Genomic DNA, 23,309 nt, shown 5'->3' on the forward strand with positions numbered 1-23,309 from the left:
TAGTATCTGGGTTACTAGTTTAGTAGTGTCTGGGTTACTAGTTTAGTAGTGTCTGGGTTACTAATTTAGTAGTGTCTGGGATACTAATTTAGTAGTGTCTGGGTTACTAATTTAGTAGTGTCTGGGTTACTAATTTAGTAGTGTCTGGGTTACTAATTTAGTAGTGTCTGGGTTACTAGTTTAGTAGTGTATGGGTTAGTAGTTTAGTAGTGTCTGGGTTACTAGTTTAGTAGTGTCTGGGATACTAATTTAGTAGTGTCTGGGTTACTAATTTAGTAGTGTCTGGGTTACTAATTTAGTAGTGTCTGGGTTACTAATTTAGTAGTGTCTGGGTTACTAGTTTAGTAGTGTCTGGGTTACTAGTTTAGTATTGTCTGGGTTACTAGTTTAGTAGTGTCTGGGTTACTAATTTAGTAGTGTCTGGGTTACTAGTTTAGTAGTGTCTGGGTTACTAGTTTAGTATTGTCTGGGTTGCTAGTTTAGTAGTGTCTGGGTTACTAATTTAGTAGTGTCTGGGTTACTAGTTGAGTAGTGTCTGGGTTACTAGTTTAGTATTGTCTGGGTTACTAGTTTAGTAGTGTCTGGGTTACTAGTTTAGTATTGTCTGGGTTACTAGTTTAGTAGTGTCTGGGTTACTAGTTTAGTATTGTCTGGGTTACTAGTTTAGTAGTGTATGGGTTACTAGTTTAGTAGTGTCTGGGTTACTAGTTTAGTAGTGTCTGGGTTACTAGTTTAGTAGTGTCTGGGTTACTAGTTTAGTAGTGTCTGGGTTACTAGTTTAGTAGTGTCTGGGTTACTAGTTTAGTAGTGTCTGGGTTACTAATTTAGTAGTGTCTGGGTTACTAGTTTAGTATTGTCTGGGTTACTAGTTTAGTAGTGTCTGGGTTACTAGTTTAGTAGTGTCTGGGTTACTAGTTTAGTAGTGTCTGGGTTACTAGTTTAGTAGTGTCTGGGTTACTAGTTTAGTAGTGTCTGGGTTACTAGTTTAGCTGCAGGCAGAAAAGTATGTGGAATATTTGACAAACAAACAAGCCAACAAAACCATCTCACATGCAGGAAAGAGGCTGAGTGCTTGGACTAGATACGCGCCAACTTGAGAATGTGTAACTGTGTGTCCTGTGTGCTGTGTGTGTGAATGCAGCTAATATAACTCCATGATAATGCATTGTATCAATCATTGCATAAAATGATTAATTTAATCCATTAAATGGATTGCTATAGTGATACGAGACAGAGGAATGACCTGTGTTAGAGGAAAACAACCATGCTACCAAAACCAAGGCCATGGTTGGCTGTTGATTGGGTATCAACACAATAAGCATCAGCAATAATAACTCTGATAGGCTGTCCAAACCTCACACGCCTATAACAAGCTCTTTGATTTGCTCTCAAAGAGTGTCTGGGACACAGGCGGTGTCCGATAGATTCACAGTCCCCATGGGGCCACCTCCGGATGGGGTAAGAGCTCCACAGCATAACTGCTTCGCTACCTCCCCCCTTTCACCCACCGTGACACACATGCTCCCCCCCTCCCAGTTCCCCTACCCCTCCCTCAGCTCCCCATTCTAAAGAGCACTACCATGAATCGAGGACAGGGAGCCCATGAGGACAGAATAGGCATCTATTATGTGACACACTATTACACACGTATAGAGAGCGACTAAGACGACATGAAGAGCTAAGTAATACATTGAAACACGTATAATCAGGGATGTTACTATACCGTTAGTTTTCTGGGTTGTGTGTGTGAGAGAGACTGGGGGCGACTTCGGGGATCCTGCCTTAACGTTTCACTTCTCATCTGTATCCAAAACAGAAACACAACAAACATTTGTAGCGCACAAACAATATGATCTGCCACCCCATGTCTGTTAGGCTTGCAGGGAAAAACAGAGAAATGTGTCCAGAATTGCCAAGAATGCAGCCATACTGCATTCAAATGTACATACTGTATATAAACTGGGTGATATTCACAACGCATTTAATAACTGTTACACATTCACACATATGGGTAAAGAGCACATGCACATGTTTGCGTGTGAGTGAACAGGATATGGGCCAGAACCCACTTCCTCCAGCTAAACAATACAGACGAGAAACACATTAGCAATAGCCATCAATACCGCTGAACACGCACTCAGCGTCAGCATAGTACATCACTGAACATTGACACACACACACACACACACACACACACACACACACACACACACACACACACACACACACACACACACACACACACACACACACACACACACACACACACACACACACACACACACACACACACACACACACACACACACACACACACACACACACAGTGATTGGGTTAGTTCAGCCTTTGACCAGGAGAGGGGGATTTTTCCTTTAGTTCCTTTCTGAACCCTGGCTCTCGACTAGAGATGAGATGATCAGATTCTCCTCACAATACACCCACTGTCACCCACCTACACAAAACCACACATCACTTGATAAATACACACACTCTCACCTACCCACAAAACCACATATCAATTGATAAATACACACACTCTCAGCCACCCACAAAACCACATATCGCTTGATAAATACACACACTCTCACCCACCCACAAAACCACATATTGCTTGATAAATACACCCACTGTCACCCACCTACACAAAACCACATATCACTTGATAAATACACACACTCTCACCCACCCACAAAACCACATATCAATTGATAAATACACACACTCTCACCCACAAAACCACATATCACTTGATAAATACACACACTCTCACCCACCCACAAAACCACATATCACTTGATAAATACACACACTCTCACCCTCCCACAAAACCACATATCAATTGATAAATACACCCACTCTCACACACTCTCACCCACAAAACCACATATCGCTTGATAAATACACCCACTCTCACCCACCCACAAACCCACATATCACTTGATAAATACACACACTCTCACCCTCCCACAAAACCACATATCACTTGATAAATACACACACTCTCACCCACCCACAAAAACACATATCAATTGATAAATACACACACTCTCACACACTCTCACCCACAAAACCACATATCTCTTGATAAATACACACACTCTCACCCACCCACAAAACCACATATTGCTTGATAAATACACCCACTCTCACCCACCTACACAAAACCACATATCACTTGATAAATACACACACTCTCACCCACCCACAAAACCACATATCAATTGATAAATACACACACTCTCACCCTCCCACAAAACCACATATAAATTGATAAATACACACACTCTCACCCTCCCACAAAACCACATATCAATTGATAAATACACACACTCTCACCCACAAAACCACATATCGCTTGATAAATACACACACTCTCACCCACAAAACCACATATCGCTTGATAAATACACACACTCTCACCCACAAAACCACATATCGCTTGATAAATACACCCACTCTCACCCACCCACAAAACCACATATCACTTGATAAATACACACACTCTCACCCTCCCACAAAACCACATATCGCTTGATAAATACACACACTCTCACCCACAAAACCACATATCACTTGATAAATACACACACTCTCACCCACCCACAAAACCACATATTGCTTGATAAATACACACTCTCTCAATCACCCACAAAACCACATATCACTTGATAAATACACACACTCTCACCCACAAAACCACATATCGCTTGATAAATACACCCACTCTCACCCACCCACAAAACCACATATTGCTTGATAAATACACACACTCTCACCCTCCCACAAAACCACATATCACTTGATAAATATATTGACTCTCAGACACACAGCACATAAACTATATCCGTGGTTCAGGTATTACATTTTTCTGGGATGCTACCATGCGTGTATCTCTCTCCCCTGCGGAAATTAAAAAGACAAACTCCCATCGTGTTCTGAACAAGAGAGACAGAGTACACAGCTGGTCTAAACCCAGCCCTCTCAGCCAGATACTCATCTACACAATGACTCGCTGCAGACACGCAGCAAATCTACATTTACACAGAAATCTAAACCCGGGCACACCATGCTTCTTACTGACAGCCTAATCATCCACAGAACGGCTGTGTCACTCTTTCTCAATAGACAGATATATAAGATAGCAGTACAGCCTTAACATATTTGTGTAATACCGATCTCCTTCATACGTATTAGGAGGTATGCAGACAGTATACAGTACTGCGTGGGCCGCTAGGACCAGTCTTGGTGCGGGAGGCCTTGACACACTTCTTCAGATTAGACTGAATAATGTAGCGGAGCTCTGGTCTGCAGAGAGAGAGAGAGAGAGACTTTGGAAGCAGTTTGAAAGGGTTTCTCAGCCTGCTCCACTTTATAAAATAATAACTCAGCCGTTCCAAAAAGCTTCATCCCTCGCTGTAGTTCTTCTTGGAAAACCTTCCACTTTCAACATAAAAACTGAATCACGTACATGGACATCTCCCCAACACATGCATCATCAAAAGCCTTTTATAATCCGCGTCTTGCTGTCATGCCAGATGCATGCATTAACCAATGTGGTGTGTGTGTGTGTGTATGCTACATTTCATTGGTGCCCTGTATGTAGGTCACATGTCCAACATACATTACAGTTCTCTAAGGGGGCGAAAGACCCTAACCTGATGACTCACACTCAATTGTTCTGCTGCTCTGTGGTTCGCTACATACTTTAGCCTGAGACTGCCATCATTTAAGTCATTTGTGGGAACGAGGGGCGCGAGGGGTGTTGTACAAAACAAAGTCATTAGTGATTGGATGATCTCTAACCAATCAGAGTTTCAAAGCAAACAAGGATTTTTCAAACCGCCGCTTTACCTACGCGTGTGCTGACTCTGACCCAACCCATCGGTTTCTGGACCAATCAGACGGCCCTGAATGTGTTCGCAATCGGTAAAGGGTTGAGGAGGTACTCAGATCCAGACTCATTGAGGAGAAGAAACTAACATCCATGGGCGTGGCATAGAGTTTGGCCTGAGCAAGGAGTCTGGGTAGCCAGGCAATTAAAACCCTGTTAACCTGGGCCGCTATATTTATTTCTGCCATCTGGGTTGTTCCACCAATTAGGTGCCTGTTGAATAGTGTAACTGGGTGACATTTTTGGGGGGGTTTTCCCATATATATATATATTTTTCACCTTTATTTAACCAGGCAGGCCAGTTGAGAACAAGTTCTCATTTACAACTGCGACCTGGCCAAGATAAAGCAAAGCAGTGCGACAAAAACAACAACACGGAGTTACACATAAACAAACGTACAGTCAAGAACACAAAATAAAAGAAAAATAGAAAAATATTTGTACAGTGTGTGGAAATGTAGAAGAGTAGGGAGGTAGGCAATAAATATGCACTAGAGGCGAAATAATTACAATTTAGCATTAATACTGGAGTGATAGATGTGCAGATGATGATGTGCAAGTAGAGATACTGGGGTGCAAAAGAGCAAGAGGGTAAGTAATAATATGGGGATGAGGTAGTCGGGTGTGCTATTTACAGATTGGCTGTGTACAGGCTCAGACAGCTGATGCTTAATTTAAGGATTGGGGTTCCGTCAACAGGACAGTTGTAAATCATGCAGTGCGTTATGTCAAGATCGCAGATTTGAGATAAACAACAAATGTTGATACATATAAGTGTCTTATATCAGCTGAAAGCCTAAATCCCTGTTAATATAACTGCACTGTCCAATTTACAGTAGCTATTACTGCGAAAAAATGCCATGCTATTGTTTGAGGAGAGCTCCTAACAACAAAACACTTTTTTCACCACGATAGGTTTGATAGATTCACCTCTGAAGGTGAAATGTATACTTACATTCTGAAATCTTGCTCTGATTTATCATCCAAAGGGTCCCAGAGATAATATGAAGTTTTGTTTTGTTAGATAAAATCATTTTTCATATCCTAAAAGGTCCATATAGCATGCACAATCGATTTTGTATTTCCACTTGTTCAATTTGCAAAGAAAATAATCTGTGAAAATCTCACCCTACAAGTTGTTTCAACAAGTCAAATCACATTCGTATGTATTTTTCAGAAATCCTAGGTAACAAGACTTCACTATATCATTAGGGGTGTAGTATATCCTATAGGACACCATAATTGGTCAGAGAGCGACGCCTTCATGGCATGCCGATGAAGCGGGCTGTCATCACTTGAACGACTGTATCTTTCTCAAATAAGCACCAATTGGGGTCAAACAAAGCTAGATAGACAACCAATGAGCTGGACTTTACGTAAAATGTAGCTACTAACCTTGTGCGACAGCATGCCTTTTCATTTTGGACAACATTTATAAGGATATTCAGAGTTATGAAGTTATGAAAACTGGTTGTTTTGCAAATGTTGAACTTATGATATGGCTACTAATACTTGGAAAGCTAAATCAAAGTCCAAGTATACAGATTTGATGATATTCTTGCAGAAAAATTTAATATGAATGTGAATACCTCCTTCACGATTTGCCCAAATGTGCCTGGGGACTTCACACTAAAAGTCTTGTAGTTCACTCATACTTCAAGTTATCCATCTGAAACTTTGCACATACATATTTGCACATACACATATTTCTTTTGGACACTATTGGAATTACAACCAGAGTGATGGCTAGAACTCTGACCTTTCTCTTGCATTTCAAAGATGGTGGTAGAAAAGAAATGGTTGGTTTTTTCTTTGTATTTTCTTCTACCTGATCTATTGTGTTATATTCTCCTACATTCAATTCACATTTCCACAAACTTCAAAGTGTTTCCTTTCAAATTTTATCAAGAATATGCATATCCTTGCTTCAGGACCTGAGCTACAGGCATTTAGATTTGGGTATGTAATGGGAAAAATGGGAAAAAAGGGGGCTATCCTTATTTAAGTTAGAGAGGGAGATATAAGACTCCAGCTTCAGAGATGTTTGCAATTCGTTCCAGTCATTGGCAACAGAGAACTGGAAGGAAAGACAGCCAAAGGAAGTGTTGGCTTTGGGGATGACCAGTGAAATATACCTGCTGGAGCGCATGCTACGGGTGGGTGTTGCTATGGTGACCAGTGAGGTGAGATAAGGCGGGGCTTTACCTAGCAAAGACTTATAGATGACCTGGAGCCAGTGGGTTTGGCGACGGATATGTAGTGAGGACCAGCCAACGAGAGCATACAGGTCGCAGTGGTGGGTAGTATATGGGGCTTTGGGGATAAAACGGATGGCCCTGTGATAGACTACATCCAGTTTGCTGAGTAGAGTGTTGGGGGCCGAAGTCAAGGATCGGTGGGATGGTCAGTTTTACGAGGGTACTGTATGTTTGGCAGTATGATTGAAGGATGCTTTGTTGCGAAATAGGAAGCCGATTCTAGATTTAATTTTGGATTGGAGATGCTTAATGTGAGTCTGGAAGGAGAGTTTACAACCTAATCAGACACCTAGGTATTTGTAGTTGTCCACATATTCTAGGTCAGAACCGTCCAGAGTAGTGATGCTAGTCGGGCGGGAGGGTGTGGGCAGCAATCGGTTGAAGAGCATGCACTTAGTTTAACTAGCATTTCAAAGCAGTTGGAGGCCACGTGAGGAGTGTTGTATGGCGTTGAAGCTTGTTTGGAGGTTTGTTAGCACAGTGTCCAAAGAAGCGCCAGATGTAAACAGAATGGTGTTGTCTGCGTTGAGGTGGATCAGAGAATCACCAGCAGCAAGAGCGACATCATTAATATATACAGAGAAAAGAGTCGTCCCGAGAATTGAACCCTGTGGCACCCCCATAGAGACTGCCAGAGGTCCGGACAACAGGCCCTCTGATTTGACACATTGTTCTCTATCTGAGAAGTAGTTGGTGAACCAGGCAAGGCAGTCATTTGAGAAGCTAAGGCTATTGAGTCTGCCGATAAGAATGCGGTGATTGACAGAGTCGAAAGCCTTGGCCAGGTCGATGAAGACGGCTGCACAGTACTGTTTTTTATCGATGGTGGTTATGATATTGTTTAGGACCATGAGCGTGGCTGAGGTGCACCAATGACCAGCTCGGAAACCAGATTGCATAGTGGAGAAGGTACGGTGGGATTCGAAATGGTTGGTGATCTGTTTATTAACTTGGCTTTCAGAGATTTTAGAAAGGCAGGGCAGGACTGATATAGGTCTATAACAGTTTGGGTCAAGAGTGTCTCCCCCTTTGAAGAGGGCGATGACCATAGCAGCTTTCCAATCTTTGGGGATCGCAGACGATATGAAGGAGGTTGAACAGGCTAGTAATACATGTTGCAACAATTTCGGAGGATAATTTTAGAAAGAGAGGGTCCAGATTGTCTAGCCCAGCTGATTTGTAGGGATCCAGATTTTGCAGTTCTTTCAGGACATCAGCTGTCTGGATTTGGGTGAAGGAGAAGCGGGGGGGAGGGGGGGAGGGGGGGGAGATATAGGGCAAGTTGCTCCAGGGGGTGCTGAGATGTTGGCCAGGGTAGGGGTAGCCAGGTGGAAAGTATGGCCAGCCAGGGAAAAATTATTTTTGAAATTATAAATTATATATCGTAGATTTATCGGTGGTGACAGTGTTTCCTATCCTCAGTGCAGTGGGCAGCTGGGAGGAGGTGCTCTTATTCTCCATGGACTTTACAGTGTTCCAAAACTTTTTGGAATTAGTGCTACAGGAAGCAAATTTCTGTTTGAAAAAGCTAGCATTCGCTTTCCTAACTGACTGAGTATATTGGTTCCTGACTTCCTTGAAATGTTGCATATCGCGGGGTCTATTCGATGCTAATGCAGAACGCAACAGGATGTTTTTGTGCTGGTCAAGGGCAGTCAAGTCTGGGGTGAACCAAGGGCTATATCTGTTCTTAGTTCTACATTTCTTGAATGGGGCATGCTTATATAAGATGGAGAGGAAAGCACTTTTGAAGAACAACCAGGCATCCTCTACTGTCAAAAGGTTAAATAAAATGTTTATAAAGGACTGTAGTAAGTGCCTATTAAGGGCCTAATAAAGTACAAGGTTGACCGTAACAGGGTTGACCGTAACATGGTTGACCGTAACAGGGTTGACCGTAACAGGGTTGACCGTAACAGGGTTGACCATAACAGGGTTGACCGTAACAGGGTTGACCGTAACAGGGTTGACCATAACAGGGTTGACCGTAACAGGGTTGACCATAACAGGGTTGACCGTAACAGGGTTGACCGTAACAGGGTTGACCGTAACAGGGTTGACAACTTCAGCCATAAATCTCCTTGTGACCGTCGCAATAGAAGAGGAATAATTTAATGCTTGAAGCTTCACAAATGTGTTTAAATTGTTCAAACATTTCTCGCCTCTCTATCTACTAGGGCTGAGAATTGCCAGGGACCTCACGATACGATATTATCATGATACTTATGTGCCCATACAATATGTATTGCGATTCTCACGATTCTATATGTATTGCGATTCAATACTGTGATTGTATTGTGACTTGATGTTCAAAACATATTTCTCACTGTATGTCTGCTGCAGAGGGACAAGAGAAGGCCATGAGAAAAAACGTTTTGATCAGTCATGGAAATCAAAGTGCTGAAAACATGTTGGATCACTTTTTAAAAAGAAGATGGATAGCAAGCTATAGGATGACAAATACCGGAGTTTTGGCGCAGGTACATCCGACTAGCGCTAGCTAACACTACCTAGCAACAACAACAAAAATGTTGGGGTTAAGTGGGAAGTCACGGAGTATTCACTTTAGCAAGTCTTTATTCATATATAAAATCAGATGTTGCCTATAGTAGAGGGCACTTAATTTAATATAAAACTCAATATTTGTGCACAATTTCTACTTAAATGACCAAAGGCACCAAAAGGCACTCATTTGGTGGAACAACCTGTCTACAGTATGATTCACAGAGATGAGAGAGGGAGGGGGGACAATATATCTGGAGAGAGAGGGAGGGGAGACAATATATCTGGAGACAGAGGGGAGACAATATACATGAAGAGGGGAGACAGTATATATGAAGAGGGAGGGGAGACATTATACATGAAGAGGGGAGACAGTTTATATGAAGAGAGAGGGGAGACATTGTACATGAAGAGGGAGGGGAGACAGTATATATGAAGAGAGAGGGGAGGCAGTATATATGAAGAGAGAGGGGAGGCAGTATATATGAAGAGAGAGGGGAGACATTATATATGAAGAGAGAGGGGAGACAGTATATACAGTTGAAGTCAGAAGTTTACATACAATTAGGTTGGAGTCATTAAAACTCGTTTTTCAACCACTCCACATATTTCTTGTTAACAAACTATAGTTTTGGAAAGCTGGTTAGGATATCTACTTTTTACATGACACTAGTAAACTTTCCAACAATTGTTTACAGAGAGATTATTTCACTTATAATTCACTGTATCACAATTCCAGTGGGTCAGAAGTTTACATACACCAAGTTGACTGTGACTTTAAACAGCTTGGAAAATTCCAGAAAATGATGTCATGGCTTTAGAAGCTTCTGATAGGCTAATTGACTGCATTTGAGTCAATTGGAGGTGTACCTGTGGATGTATTTCAAGGCCTACCTTCAAACTCAGTGCCTCTTTGCTTGACATCATGGGAAAATCAAAAGAAATCAGCCAAGATCTCAGAAAAAAATTTGTAGACCTCCACAAGTCTGGTTCATTCTTAGGAGCAATTTCCAAATGCCTGAAGGTACCACGTTCATCTGTACAAACAATAGTACGCAAGTATAAACACCATGGGACCACGCAGCCGTCACACTGCCCAGGAAGGTGACGCATTCTGTCTCCTAGAGATGAATGTACTTTGGTGCGAAAAGTGAAAATCATTTCCAGAACAACAGCAAAGGACCCTGTGAAGATGCTGGAGGAAACAGGTACAAAAGTATCTATATCCACAATCTATATCCACAGTAAAACAAGTCCTATATCGACATAACCTGAAAGGCACCTCAGTAAAGAAGAAGCCACTGCTCCAAAACTGCCATAAAAAAGCCAGACTACGGTTTGCAACTGCACATGGGGACAAAGATTGTACTTTTTGGAGAAATGTCCTCTAGTCTGATGAAACAAAAATAGAACTGTTTGGCCATAATGACCAACGTTATGTTTGGAGGAAAAAGGGGGATGCTTGCAAGCCGAAGAACACCATCCCAACTGTGAAGCACGGGGGTGGCAGCATCATGTTGTGGGTGTGCTTTGTTGCAGGAGGGACTGGTGCACTTCACAAAATAGATGGCATCACGAGGAGGAAAAATGATGTGTCTATATTGAAGCAACATCTCAAGACATCAGTCAGGAAGTTGAAGCTTGGTCGCAAATGGGTCTTCCAAATGGACAATGACCCCTAAGCATACTCCCTGACGAAGGCCATGCAGCCGAAACGCGTCGGTTTAAAAAAAAACTTTGTTTCTATGGAACATGCCATACTAATAAAGGCATTTTATGCCTGACAATGCTGTGAGAAAGGCGAAAAAAATATCCCAGAAAGAGAAACATGTAGGGAAAAAGAGAGGCCAAAGAGACAGAATGAAGAGGAGTAGAGGGGAAAGAACTGGCACAAGTCAACCACTCCTCTGAGACTGACGTCCCGTTTGTTTTTTCTCTCAGCTCTGCTTGTAAAAATCCACTTTTCATGGCACCGTTAAGATGTTTCCCGCTAATCGCATTACACAAGCAACAAAGTGGAATTATCACTTACACACGTTTAACGGACGCCCTAATCCTGGAAAACTGGGAATACTGACAGCACCGGCAGAATAGAAGTATTCATGGAAGCAGATTTAAACCAGAGCACCTAGAGGAATTGGGAGCATTGTGTGTTTGTAGTGAGAGCTAGACAAGGTCAGAGGAAACGACTCGACGACACACGGGGCAAAAACACTTTGCTTCAGAACTATGGGACTACGTCAGAGGGCACTGGAAAGGGAGTATGAATTAGGTAGTTAGAAGTAGATTAACAAAGCAACCACATGACCACGCTTCTTTACTCTCTACTCCAATCACAAACAGACAGCTAGGGTGTCACGCCCTGACCTTAGAGAGCTTTTTATGTCTCTATTTTGGTTTGGTCAGGGTGTGATTTGGGTGGGCATTCTATGTTCTATTTTCTATGTTTTTGTATTTCTTTGTTTTGGCCGGGTATGGTTCTCAATCAGGGACAGCTGTCTATCGTTGTCTCTGATTGGGAACTATACTTAGGTAGCCCTTTCCCTCCTTTCTGTGTGGGAAGTTGTCTTTGTTTGTGGCACTATATGCCCTTAAGCTTAACGGTCGTTTTGGTATTGTTTATTGTTTTGTTGGCGTCATTCTAAATAAAAGGAATATGTACGCTTACCACGCTGCGCTTTGGTCCAGTTCTTTCGACGGCCGTGACAATAGGGAAACAGAATTACATCACATGTAACGTTTGGGTGTTTTTACCGTCGGTTTGATTTCCTAGAAATAGTCTTCGGCTTTTAACACGCAACTTTTATTAGAGTCAAACGATGGTCTAGTTACCCAGTGTGATAATATGTTAACTGGCCTATCAGAGGAGCTGATCTCTGAACCGTCTGTCCTTCATCATGTCATTACTGACTATAACACACTGCTGATCTCTAAACCATCTGTCCTTCATCATATCATTACTGACTATAACACACTGCTGATCTCTAAACCGTCTGTCCTTCATCATATCATTACTGACTATAACACACTGCTGATCTCTAAACCGTCTGTCCTTCATCATGTCATTACTGACTATAACACACTGCTGATCTCTAAACCGTCTGTCCTTCATCATGTCATTACTGACTATAACACACTGCTGATCTCTAAACCGTCTGTCCTTCATCATGTCATTACTGACTATAACACACTGCTGATCTCTAAACCGTCTGTCCTTCATCATATCATTACTGACTATAACACACTGCTGATCTCTGAACCATCTGTCCTTCATCATGTCATTACTGACTATAACACACTGCTGATCTCTAAACCGTCTGTCCTTCATCATATCATTACTGACTATAACACACTGCTGATCTCTAAACCGTCTGTCCTTCATCATGTCATTACTGACTATAACACACTGCTGATCTCTAAACCGTCTGTCCTTCATCATGTCATTACTGACTATAACACACTGCTGATCTCTAAACCGTCTGACCTTCATCATGTCATTACTGACTATAACACACTGCTGATCTCTAAACCGTCTGTCCTTCATCATGTCATTACTGACTATAACACACTGCTGATCTCTAAACCGTCTGTCCTTCATCATGTCATTACTGACTATAACACACTGCTGATCTCTAAACCGTCTGTCCTTCATCATGTCATTACTGACTATAACACACTGCTGATCTCTAAACCGTCTGACCTTCATCATGTCATTACTGACTATAACACACTGCTGATCTCTAAACCGTCTGTCCTTCATCATGTCATTACTGACTATAACACACTGCTGATCTCTAAACCGTCTGTCCTTCATCATGTCATTACTGACTATAACACACTGCTGATCTCTAAACCGTCTGTCCTTCATCATATCATTACTGACTATAACACACTGCTGATCTCTAAACCGTCTGTCCTTCATCATGTCATTACTGACTATAACACACTGCTGATCTCTAAACCGTCTGTCCTTCATCATGTCATTACTGACTATAACACACTGCTGATCTCTAAACCGTCTGACCTTCATCATGTCATTACTGACTATAACACACTGCTGATCTCTAAACCGTCTGTCCTTCATCATGTCATTACTGACTATAACACACTGCTGATCTCTAAACCGTCTGTCCTTCATCATATCATTACTGACTATAACACACTGCTGATCTCTAAACCGTCTGTCCTTCATCATGTCATTACTGACTATAACACACTGCTGATCTCTAAACCGTCTGTCCTTCATCATGTCATTACTGACTATAACACACTGCTGATCTCTAAACCGTCTGTCCTTCATCATGTCATTACTGACTATAACACACTGCTGATCTCTAAACCGTCTGTCCTTCATCATATCATTACTGACTATAACACACTGCTGATCTCTAAACCGTCTGTCCTTCATCATATCATTACTGACTATAACACACTGCTGATCTCTAAACCGTCTGTCCTTCATCATGTCATTACTGACTATAACACACTGCTGATCTCTAAACCGTCTGTCCTTCATCATATCATTACTGACTATAACACACTGCTGATCTCTAAACCGTCTGTCCTTCATCATATCATTACTGACTATAACACACTGCTGATCTCTAAACCGTCTGTCCTTCATCATATCATTACTGACTATAACACACTGCTGATCTCTAAACCGTCTGTCCTTCATCATATCATTACTGACTATAACACACTGCTGATCTCTAAACCGTCTGTCCTTCATCATATCATTACTGACTATAACACACTGCTGATCTCTAAACCGTCTGTCCTTCATCATGTCATTACTGACTATAACACACTGCTGATCTCTAAACCGTCTGTCCTTCATCATATCATTACTGACTATAACACACTGCTGATCTCTAAACCGTCTGTCCTTCATCATATCATTACTGACTATAACACACTGCTGATCTCTAAACCGTCTGTCCTTCATCATATCATTACTGACTATAACACACTGCTGATCTCTAAACCGTCTGTCCTTCATCATATCATTACTGACTATAACACACTGCTGATCTCTGAACCGTCTGTCCTTCATCATATCATTACTGACTATAACACACTGCTGATCTCTAAACCGTCTGTCCTTCATCATATCATTACTGACTATAACACACTGCTGATCTCTAAACCGTCTGTCCTTCATCATGTCATTACTGACTATAACACACTGCTGATCTCTAAACTGTCTGTCCTTCATCATGTCATTACTGACTATAACACACTGCTGATCTCTAAACCGTCTGTCCTTCATCATGTCATTACTGACTATAACACACTGCTGAGCTCTAAACCGCCTGTCCTTCATCATGTCATTACTGACTATAACACACTGCTGATCTCTAAACCGTCTGTCCTTCATCATATCATTACTGACTATAACACACTGCTGAGCTCTAAACCGCCTGTCCTTCATCATGTCATTACTGACTATAACACACTGCTGATCTCTAAACCGTCTGTCCTTCATCATGTCATTACTGACTATAACACACTGCTGATCTCTAAACCGTCTGTCCTTCATCATATCATTACTGACTATAACACACTGCTGATCTCTAAACCGTCTGTCCTTCATCATGTCATTACTGACTATAACACACTGCTGATCTCTGAACCGTCTGTCCTTCATCATATCATTACTGACTATAACACACTGCTGATCTCTAAACCGTCTGTCCTTCATCATATCATTACTGACTATAACACACTGCTGATCTCTAAACCGTCTGTCCTTCATCATATCATTACTGACTATAACACACTGCTGATCTCTAAACCGTCTGTCCTTCATCATGTCATTACTGACTATAACACACTGCTGATCTCTAAACCGTCTGTCCTTCATCATATCATTACTGACTATAACACACTGCTGATCTCTAAACCGTCTGTCCTTCATCATGTCATTACTGACTATAACACACTGCTGATCTCTAAACCGTCTGTCCTTCATCATGTCATTACTGACTATAACACACTGCTGATCTCTAAACCGTCTGTCCTTCATCATGTCATTACTGACTATAACACACTGCTGATCTCTAAACCGTCTGTCCTTCATCATATCATTACTGACTATAACACACTGCTGATCTCTAAACCGTCTGTCCTTCATCATATCATTACTGACTATAACACACTGCTGATCTCTAAACCGTCTGTCCTTCATCATATCATTACTGACTATAACACACTGCTGATCTCTAAACCATCTGTCCTTCATCATATCATTACTGACTATAACACACTGCTGATCTCTAAACCGTCTGTCCTTCATCATATCATTACTGACTATAACACACTGCTGATCTCTAAACCGTCTGTCCTTCATCATGTCATTACTGACTATAACACACTGCTGATCTCTAAACCGTCTGTCCTTCATCATATCATTACTGACTATAACACACTGCTGATCTCTAAACCGTCTGTCCTTCATCATATCATTACTGACTATAACACACTGCTGATCTCTAAACCGTCTGTCCTTCATCATATCATTACTGACTATAACACACTGCTGATCTCTAAACCGTCTGTCCTTCATCATATCATTACTGACTATAACACACTGCTGATCTCTAAACCGTCTGTCCTTCATCATGTCATTACTGACTATAACACACTGCTGATCTCTAAAACGTCTGTCCTTCATCATGTCATTACTGACTATAACACACTGCTGATCTCTAAACCGTCTGTCCTTCATCATGTCATTACTGACTATAACACACTGCTGATCTCTAAACCGTCTGTCCTTCATCATATCATTACTGACTATAACACACTGCTGATCTCTAAACCGTCTGTCCTTCATCATGTCATTACTGACTATAACACACTGCTGATCTCTAAACCGTCTGTCCTTCATCATGTCAGGCTATTCATGTATTTTTTATTTAACCTTTATTTAACTAGGCAAGTCAGTTAAGGACAAATTCTAATTTACAATGACGGCCTACCCCGGTCAAACCTTGACGACGCTGAGCCAATTGTGCGCCGCCCTATGGGACTCCCAATCACGGCAAGTTGTGATACTAGCCTGGAATCAAACCAGGGTCTGTAGTGACGCCTCTTGCACTGAGATGCAGTGCCTTAGACCACTGTGCCACTCGGGAGCCCGGCTATGACACACTGCTGATATCTAAACCATCTATCCCGGTCTCATCAGGATGCTCTATGACACGTCTGATAGGATAGAGGTCTGAAAGCATAGAGGTCTGATAGCATAGAGGTCTGATAGCATAGAGGTCTGATAGCATAGAGGTCTGATAGCATAGAGGTCTGATAGGATAGAGGTCTGATAGGATAGAGGTCTGATAGCATAGAGGTCTGATAGCATAGAGGTCTGATAGCATAGAGGTCTGATAGGATAGAGGTCTGATAGGATAGAGGTCTGATAGCATAGAGGTCTGATAGGATATAGGTCTGATAGCATAGAGGTCTGATAGGATAGAGGTCTGATAGCATAGAGGTCTGATAGGATAGAGGTCTGATAGCATAGAGGTCTGATAGGATAGAGGTCTGATAGCATAGAGGTCTGATAGCATAGAGGTCTGATAGGATAGAGGTCTGATAGGATAGAGGTCTGATAGCATAGAGGTCTGATAGCAGAGAGGTCTGATAGCATAGAGGTCTGATAGGATAGAGGTCTGATAGCATAGAGGTCTGATAGCATAGAGGTCTGATAGCATAGAGGTCTGATAGCATAGAGGTCTGATAGCATAGAGGTCTGATAGGATAGAGGTCTGATAGGATAGAGGTCTGATAGGATAGAAGTCTGATAGGATAGAGGTCTGGTAGCATAGAGGTCTGGTAGCATAGAGGTCTGATAGCAAAGAGGTCTGATAGCAAAGAGGTCTGATAGCAAAGAGGTCTGATAGCATAGAGGTCTGATAGGATAGAGGTCTGATAGCATAGAGGTCTGATAGGATATAGGTCTGATAGGATAGAGGTCTGGTAGCATAGAGGTCTGATAGCATAGAGGTCTGATAGCAAAGAGGTCTGATAGCATAGAGGTCTGATAGCATAGAGGTCTGATAGCATAGAGGTCTGATAGGATAGAGGTCTGATAGGATAGAGGTCTGATAGCAAAGAGGTCTGATAGCAAAGAGGTCTGATAGCATAGAGGTCTGATAGCATGGAGGTCTGATAGCAAAGAGGTCTGGTAGCATAGAGGTCTGATAGGATAGAGGTCTGATAGCATAGAGGTCTGATAGGATAGAGGTCTGATAGGATAGAGGTCTGATGACTGATAGGATAGAGGTCTGATAGGATAGAGGTCTGATAGGATAGAGGTCTGATGACTGATAGGATAGAGGTCTGATAGGATAGAGGTCTGATAGGATAAAGGTCTGATGACTGATAGGATAGAGGTCTGATAGGATAGAGGTTTGATAGGATAGAGGTCTGATAGGATAGCGGTCTGATAGGATAGAGGCCTGATAGGATAGAGGTCTGATAGGATAGAGGTCTGATAGGATAGAGGTCTGATAGGATAGAGGTCTGATGACTGATAGGATAGAGGTCTGATAGGATAGAGGTCTGATAGGATAGAGGTCTGATGGAATAGAGGTCTGGTGATTGATAGGATAGAGGTCTGATGACTGATATGATAGAGATCTGATAGGATAGAGGTCTGTTAGGATAGATGTCGGATAGGATAGAGGTCTGATGACTAATAGGATAGAGGTCTGATGACTGATATGATAGAGATCCGATAGGATAGAGGTCTGATGACTGATAGGATAGAGATCTGATAGGATAGAGGTCTGATGACTGATAGGATAGAGATCTGATAGGATAGAGGTCTGTTGACTGATAGGATAGAGGTCTGATGACTGATATGATAGAGATCTGATAGGATAGAGGTCTGTTGACTGATAGGATAGAGATCTGATATGATAGAGGTCTGATAGGATAGAGGTCTGTTGACTGATAGGATAGAGGTCTGATAGGATAGAGGTCTGATAGGATAGAGGTCTGATGACTGATAGGTTAGAGATCTGATAGGATAGAGGTCTGATAGGATAGAGGTCTGATGACTGATAGGATAGAGATCTGATAGGATAGAGATTTGATGACTGATAGGATAGAGGTCTGATGACTGATAGGATAGAGGTCTGATTGGATAGAGGTCTGATAGGATAGAGGTCTGATAGCATTCTGCAGACTAGTGCTGAGGGTCTGTAGTTTACCCTACATGTACATGTCACTACCGATAAATGCACATCTACACACACTCATATGTAAACAGGCACACATACACACGCACATGCATGTGCACATGCACACAGTAGTCATGCCTTCCTCGCCCCACTGCTACACACTCAGCAACACGTTAACCTTGTCTACACACAACTCACACAATTTCAGAGTCACACTGTCACTGAACACATAGTCAAAAATACACACTCTGAACCCTTCTCAAACAAAGTCTTGTCACATAGGCCCACTCAGAATCACATAATGAATACAACCACACTGTTAAAAGCAATCAACTACAACTCAGTTAAAACTGAATCAGAATGACACAGAGTCCCAAAATCTCCCCACACAGATACAGTACAATATTTTAGTCTCAGTGCTTGAGGCTACAAAACTGTGAATGGTAGCTCTTTCCCTCTCACTGTCCCTGTCGCAGCCACACACAGGTGAAAGGCACTGCTGAGGACAGCTTCATTCTCCACAGAGAGAACAGAGGATGGGGTGAGGAGAGGAGAGAGAGGAGAGGATGGGGTGAGGAGAGGAGAGGAGAGAGAGGAGAGGATTGTCCCCACAGAGAGAAGAGAGGATGGGGTGAGGAGAGGAGAGAGGATGGGGTGAGGAGAGGAGAGGACTGTCCCCACAGAGAGAAGAGAGGATGGGGTGCGGAGAGGACTGAGAGAGGAGAGGATGGGGTGAGGAGAGAAGAGGACTGTCCCCACTGAGAGAAGCGAGGATGGGGTGAGGAGAGGAGAGGACTGTAACCACTGAGAGAAGAGAGGATGGGGTGAGGAGAGGAGAGGAGAGGAGAGGACTGTAACCACTGAGAGAAGAGAGGATGGGGTGAGGAGAGGAGAGGAGAGGAGAGGACTGTCCCCACAGAGAGAAGAGAGGATGGGGTGAGGAGAGGACTGTAACCACTGAGAGAAGAGAGGATGGGGTGAGGAGAGAAGAGGAGAGGACTGTCCCCACTGAGAGAAGCGAGGATGGGGTGAGGAGAGGAGAGGACTGTAACCACTGAGAGAAGAGAGGATGGGGTGAGGAGAGGAGAGGACTGTCCCCACAGAGAGAAGAGAGGATGGGGTGCAGAGAGGACTGAGGGAAGAGAGGATGGGGTGAGGAGAGGAGAGGACTGTCCCCACAGAGAGAAGAGTGGATGGGGTGCGGAGGAGAGGACTGATAGAGGAGAGGATGGGTTGAGGAGAGGACTGTACCCACTGAGAGAAGAGAGGATGGGGTGTGGAGAGGACTGAGAAAGGAGAGGATCGGGTGAGGAGAGGAGAGGACTGTCCCCACAAAGAGAAGAGAGGATGGGGTGCGGAGAGGACTGAGAGAGGAGAGGATGGGGTGAGGAGAGAAGAGAAGAGGACTGTCCCCACTGAGAGAAGAGAGGATGGGGTGAGGAGAGGAGAGGACTGTCCCCACAGAGAGAAGAGTGGATGGGGTGCGGAGAGGAGAGGACTGTCCCCACAGAGAGAAGAGTGGATGGGGTGCAGAGAGGACTGAGAGAGGAGAGGATGCGGTGAGGAGAGGAGAGGACTGAGAGAGGAGAGGATGAGGTGAGGAGAGGAGAGGACTGAGAGAGGAGAGGATGGGGTGAGGAGAGGAGAGGACTGTCCCCACAGAGAGAAGAGTGGATGGGGTGCAGAGAGGACTGAGAGAGGAGAGGATGCGGTGAGGAGAGGAGAGGACTGTCCCCACAGAGAGAAGAGAGGATGGGGTGCAGAGAGGACTGAGAGAGGAGAGGATCCGGTGAGGAGAGGAGAGGACTGTCCCTACAGAGAGAAGAGTGGATGGGGTGCGGAGAGGAGAGGACTGAGAGAGGAGAGGGTGGGGTGCGGAGAGGAGAGGAGAGGACTGTCCCCACAGAGAGAAGAGTGGACGGGCGAGGAGAGGAGAGGACTGTACCCACTGGGAGAGGAGAGGATGGGGTGTGGAGAGGAGATGACTGTCCCCACTGAGAGAGGAGAGGATGGGGTGAGGAAAGGAGAGGACTGTCCCCACTGAGAGAAGAGAGGATGGGGTGTGGAGAGGAGATGACTGTCCCCACTGAGAGAGGAGAGGATGGGGTGTGGAGAGGAGATGACTGTCCCCACTGAGAGAGGAGAGGATGGGGTGAGGAGAGGAGAGGACTGTCCCCACTGAGAGAGGAGAGGATGGGGTGAGGAGAGGAGAGGACTGTCCACACTGAGAGAAGAGAGGATGGGGTGAGGAGAGGAGAGGACTGTCCCCACTGAGAGAGGAGAGGATGGGGTGTGGAGAGGAGAGGACTGTCCCCACTGAGAGAGGATGGGGTGAGGAGAGGAGAGGACTGTCCCCACTGAGAGAAGAGAGGATGGGGTGCAGAGAGGACTGAGTGAAGAGAGGATGGGGTGAGGAGAGGAGAGGACTGTCCCCACAGAGAGAAGAGTGGATGGGGTGCAGAGAGGACTGAGTGAAGAGAGGATGGGGTGAGGAGAGGAGAGGACTGTCCCCACAGAGAAAAGAGTGGATGGGGTGCGGAGAGGAGAGGACTGAGCGAGGAGAGGATGGGGTGCGGAGGGGAGAGGACTGAGAGAGGAGAGGATGAGGTGAGGAGAGGAGAGGACTGTCCCTACAGAGAGAAGAGTGGATGGGGTGAGGAGAGGAGAGGACTGAGCGAGGAGAGGATGGGGTGCGGAGGGGAGAGGACTGAGAGAAGAGAGGATGGGGTGAGGAGAGGAGAGGACTGAGAGAAGAGAGGATGGGGTGAGGAGAGGAGAGGACTGTCCCCACAGAGAGAAGAGTGGATGGGGTGCAGAGAGGACTGAGAGAGGAGAGGATGCGGTGAGGAGAGGAGAGGACTGAGAGAGGAGAGGATGAGGTGAGGAGAGGAGAGGACTGTCCCTACAGAGAGAAGAGTGGATGGGGTGCGGAGAGGAGAGGACTGAGAGAGGAGAGGGTGGGGTGCGGAGAGGAGAGGAGAGGAGAGGAGAGGAGAGGACTGTCCCCACAGAGAGAAGAGTGGACGGGCGAGGAGAGGAGAGGACTGTCCACACTGGGAGAAGAGAGGATGGGGTGAGGAGAGGAGAGGACTGTCCCCACTGAGAGAGGAGAGGATGGGGTGAGGAGAGGACTGAGTGAAGAGAGGATGGGGTGAGGAGAGGAGAGGACTGTCCCCACTGAGAGAAGAGAGGATGGGGTGCGGAGAGGAGAGGACTGTCCACACTGGGAGAAGAGAGGATGGGGTGAGGAGAGGAGAGGACTGTCCCCACTGAGAGAGGAGAGGATGGGGTGAGGAGAGGAGAGGACTGTCCACACTGAGAGAAGAGAGGATGGGGTGAGGAGAGGAGAGGACTGTCCCCACTGAGAGAGGAGAGGATGGGGTGAGGAGAGGAGAGGACTGTACCCACTGAGAGAGGAGAGGATGGGGTGAGGAGAGGAGAGGACTGTCCACACTGAGAGAAGAGAGGATGGGGTGAGGAGAGGAGAGGACTGTCCCCACTGAGAGAGGAGAGGATGGGGTGAGGAGAGGAGAGGACTGTCCACACTGAGAGAAGAGAGGATGGGGTGAGGAGAGGAGAGGACTGTCCCCACTGAGAGAGGAGAGGATGGGGTGAGGAGAAGAGAGGACTGTCCACACTGAGAGAAGAGAGGATGGGGTGAGGAGAGGAGAGGACTGTCCCCACTGAGAGAAGAGAGGATGGGGTGAGGAGAGGAGAGGACTGTCCCCACTGAGAGAGGATGGGGTGAGGAGAGGAGAGGACTGTCCCCACTGAGAGAGGAGAATATGGGGTGAGGAGAGGAGAGGACTTTCCCCACTGAGAGAGGATGGGGTGAGGAGAGGAGAGGAGAGAGAAGAGAGGATGGGGTGAGGAGAGGAGAGGAGAGAGAAGAGAGGATGGGGTGAGGAGAGGAGAGAGAAGAGAGAATGGGGTGATGAGAGGAGAGGAGAGGAGAGAGAAGAGAGGATGGGGTGAGGAGATGAGAGGACTGTACCCACTGAGAGAGGATGGGGTGAGGAGAAGAGAGGACTGTCCCCACTGAGAGAGGATGGGGTGAGGAGAGGAGAGGACTGTCCCCACTGAGAGAGGAGAGGAGAGGACTGTCCTCACTGAGAGAGGAGAGGAGAGGAGAGGACTGTCCCCACTGAGAGAGGAGAGGAGAGGACTGTCCTCACTGAGAGAGGAGAGGAGAGGACTGTCCTCACTGAGAGAGGAGAGGAGAGGACTGTCCCCACTGAGAGAGGAGCGGAGAGGACTTTCCTCACTGAGAGAGGAGAGGACTGTGCCCACTGAGAAAAGATGGGGAGAGGAGAGGAGAGGAGAGGAGAGGAGAGGAGAGGAGAGGAGAGGAGAGGAGAGGAGAGGAGAGGAGAGGAGAGGACTGTCCCCACTGAGAGAAGAGAAGATGGGGTGAGGAGAGGAGAGGACTGAGAGAGGATGGGGTGAGTAGAGGAGAAGACTGTCCCCAC

The sequence above is a fragment of the Salvelinus namaycush genome, chromosome 17 (genome assembly GCF_016432855.1).
Source record: "Salvelinus namaycush isolate Seneca chromosome 17, SaNama_1.0, whole genome shotgun sequence".
NCBI classification, from domain to species: Eukaryota; Metazoa; Chordata; class Actinopteri; order Salmoniformes; family Salmonidae; genus Salvelinus; species Salvelinus namaycush.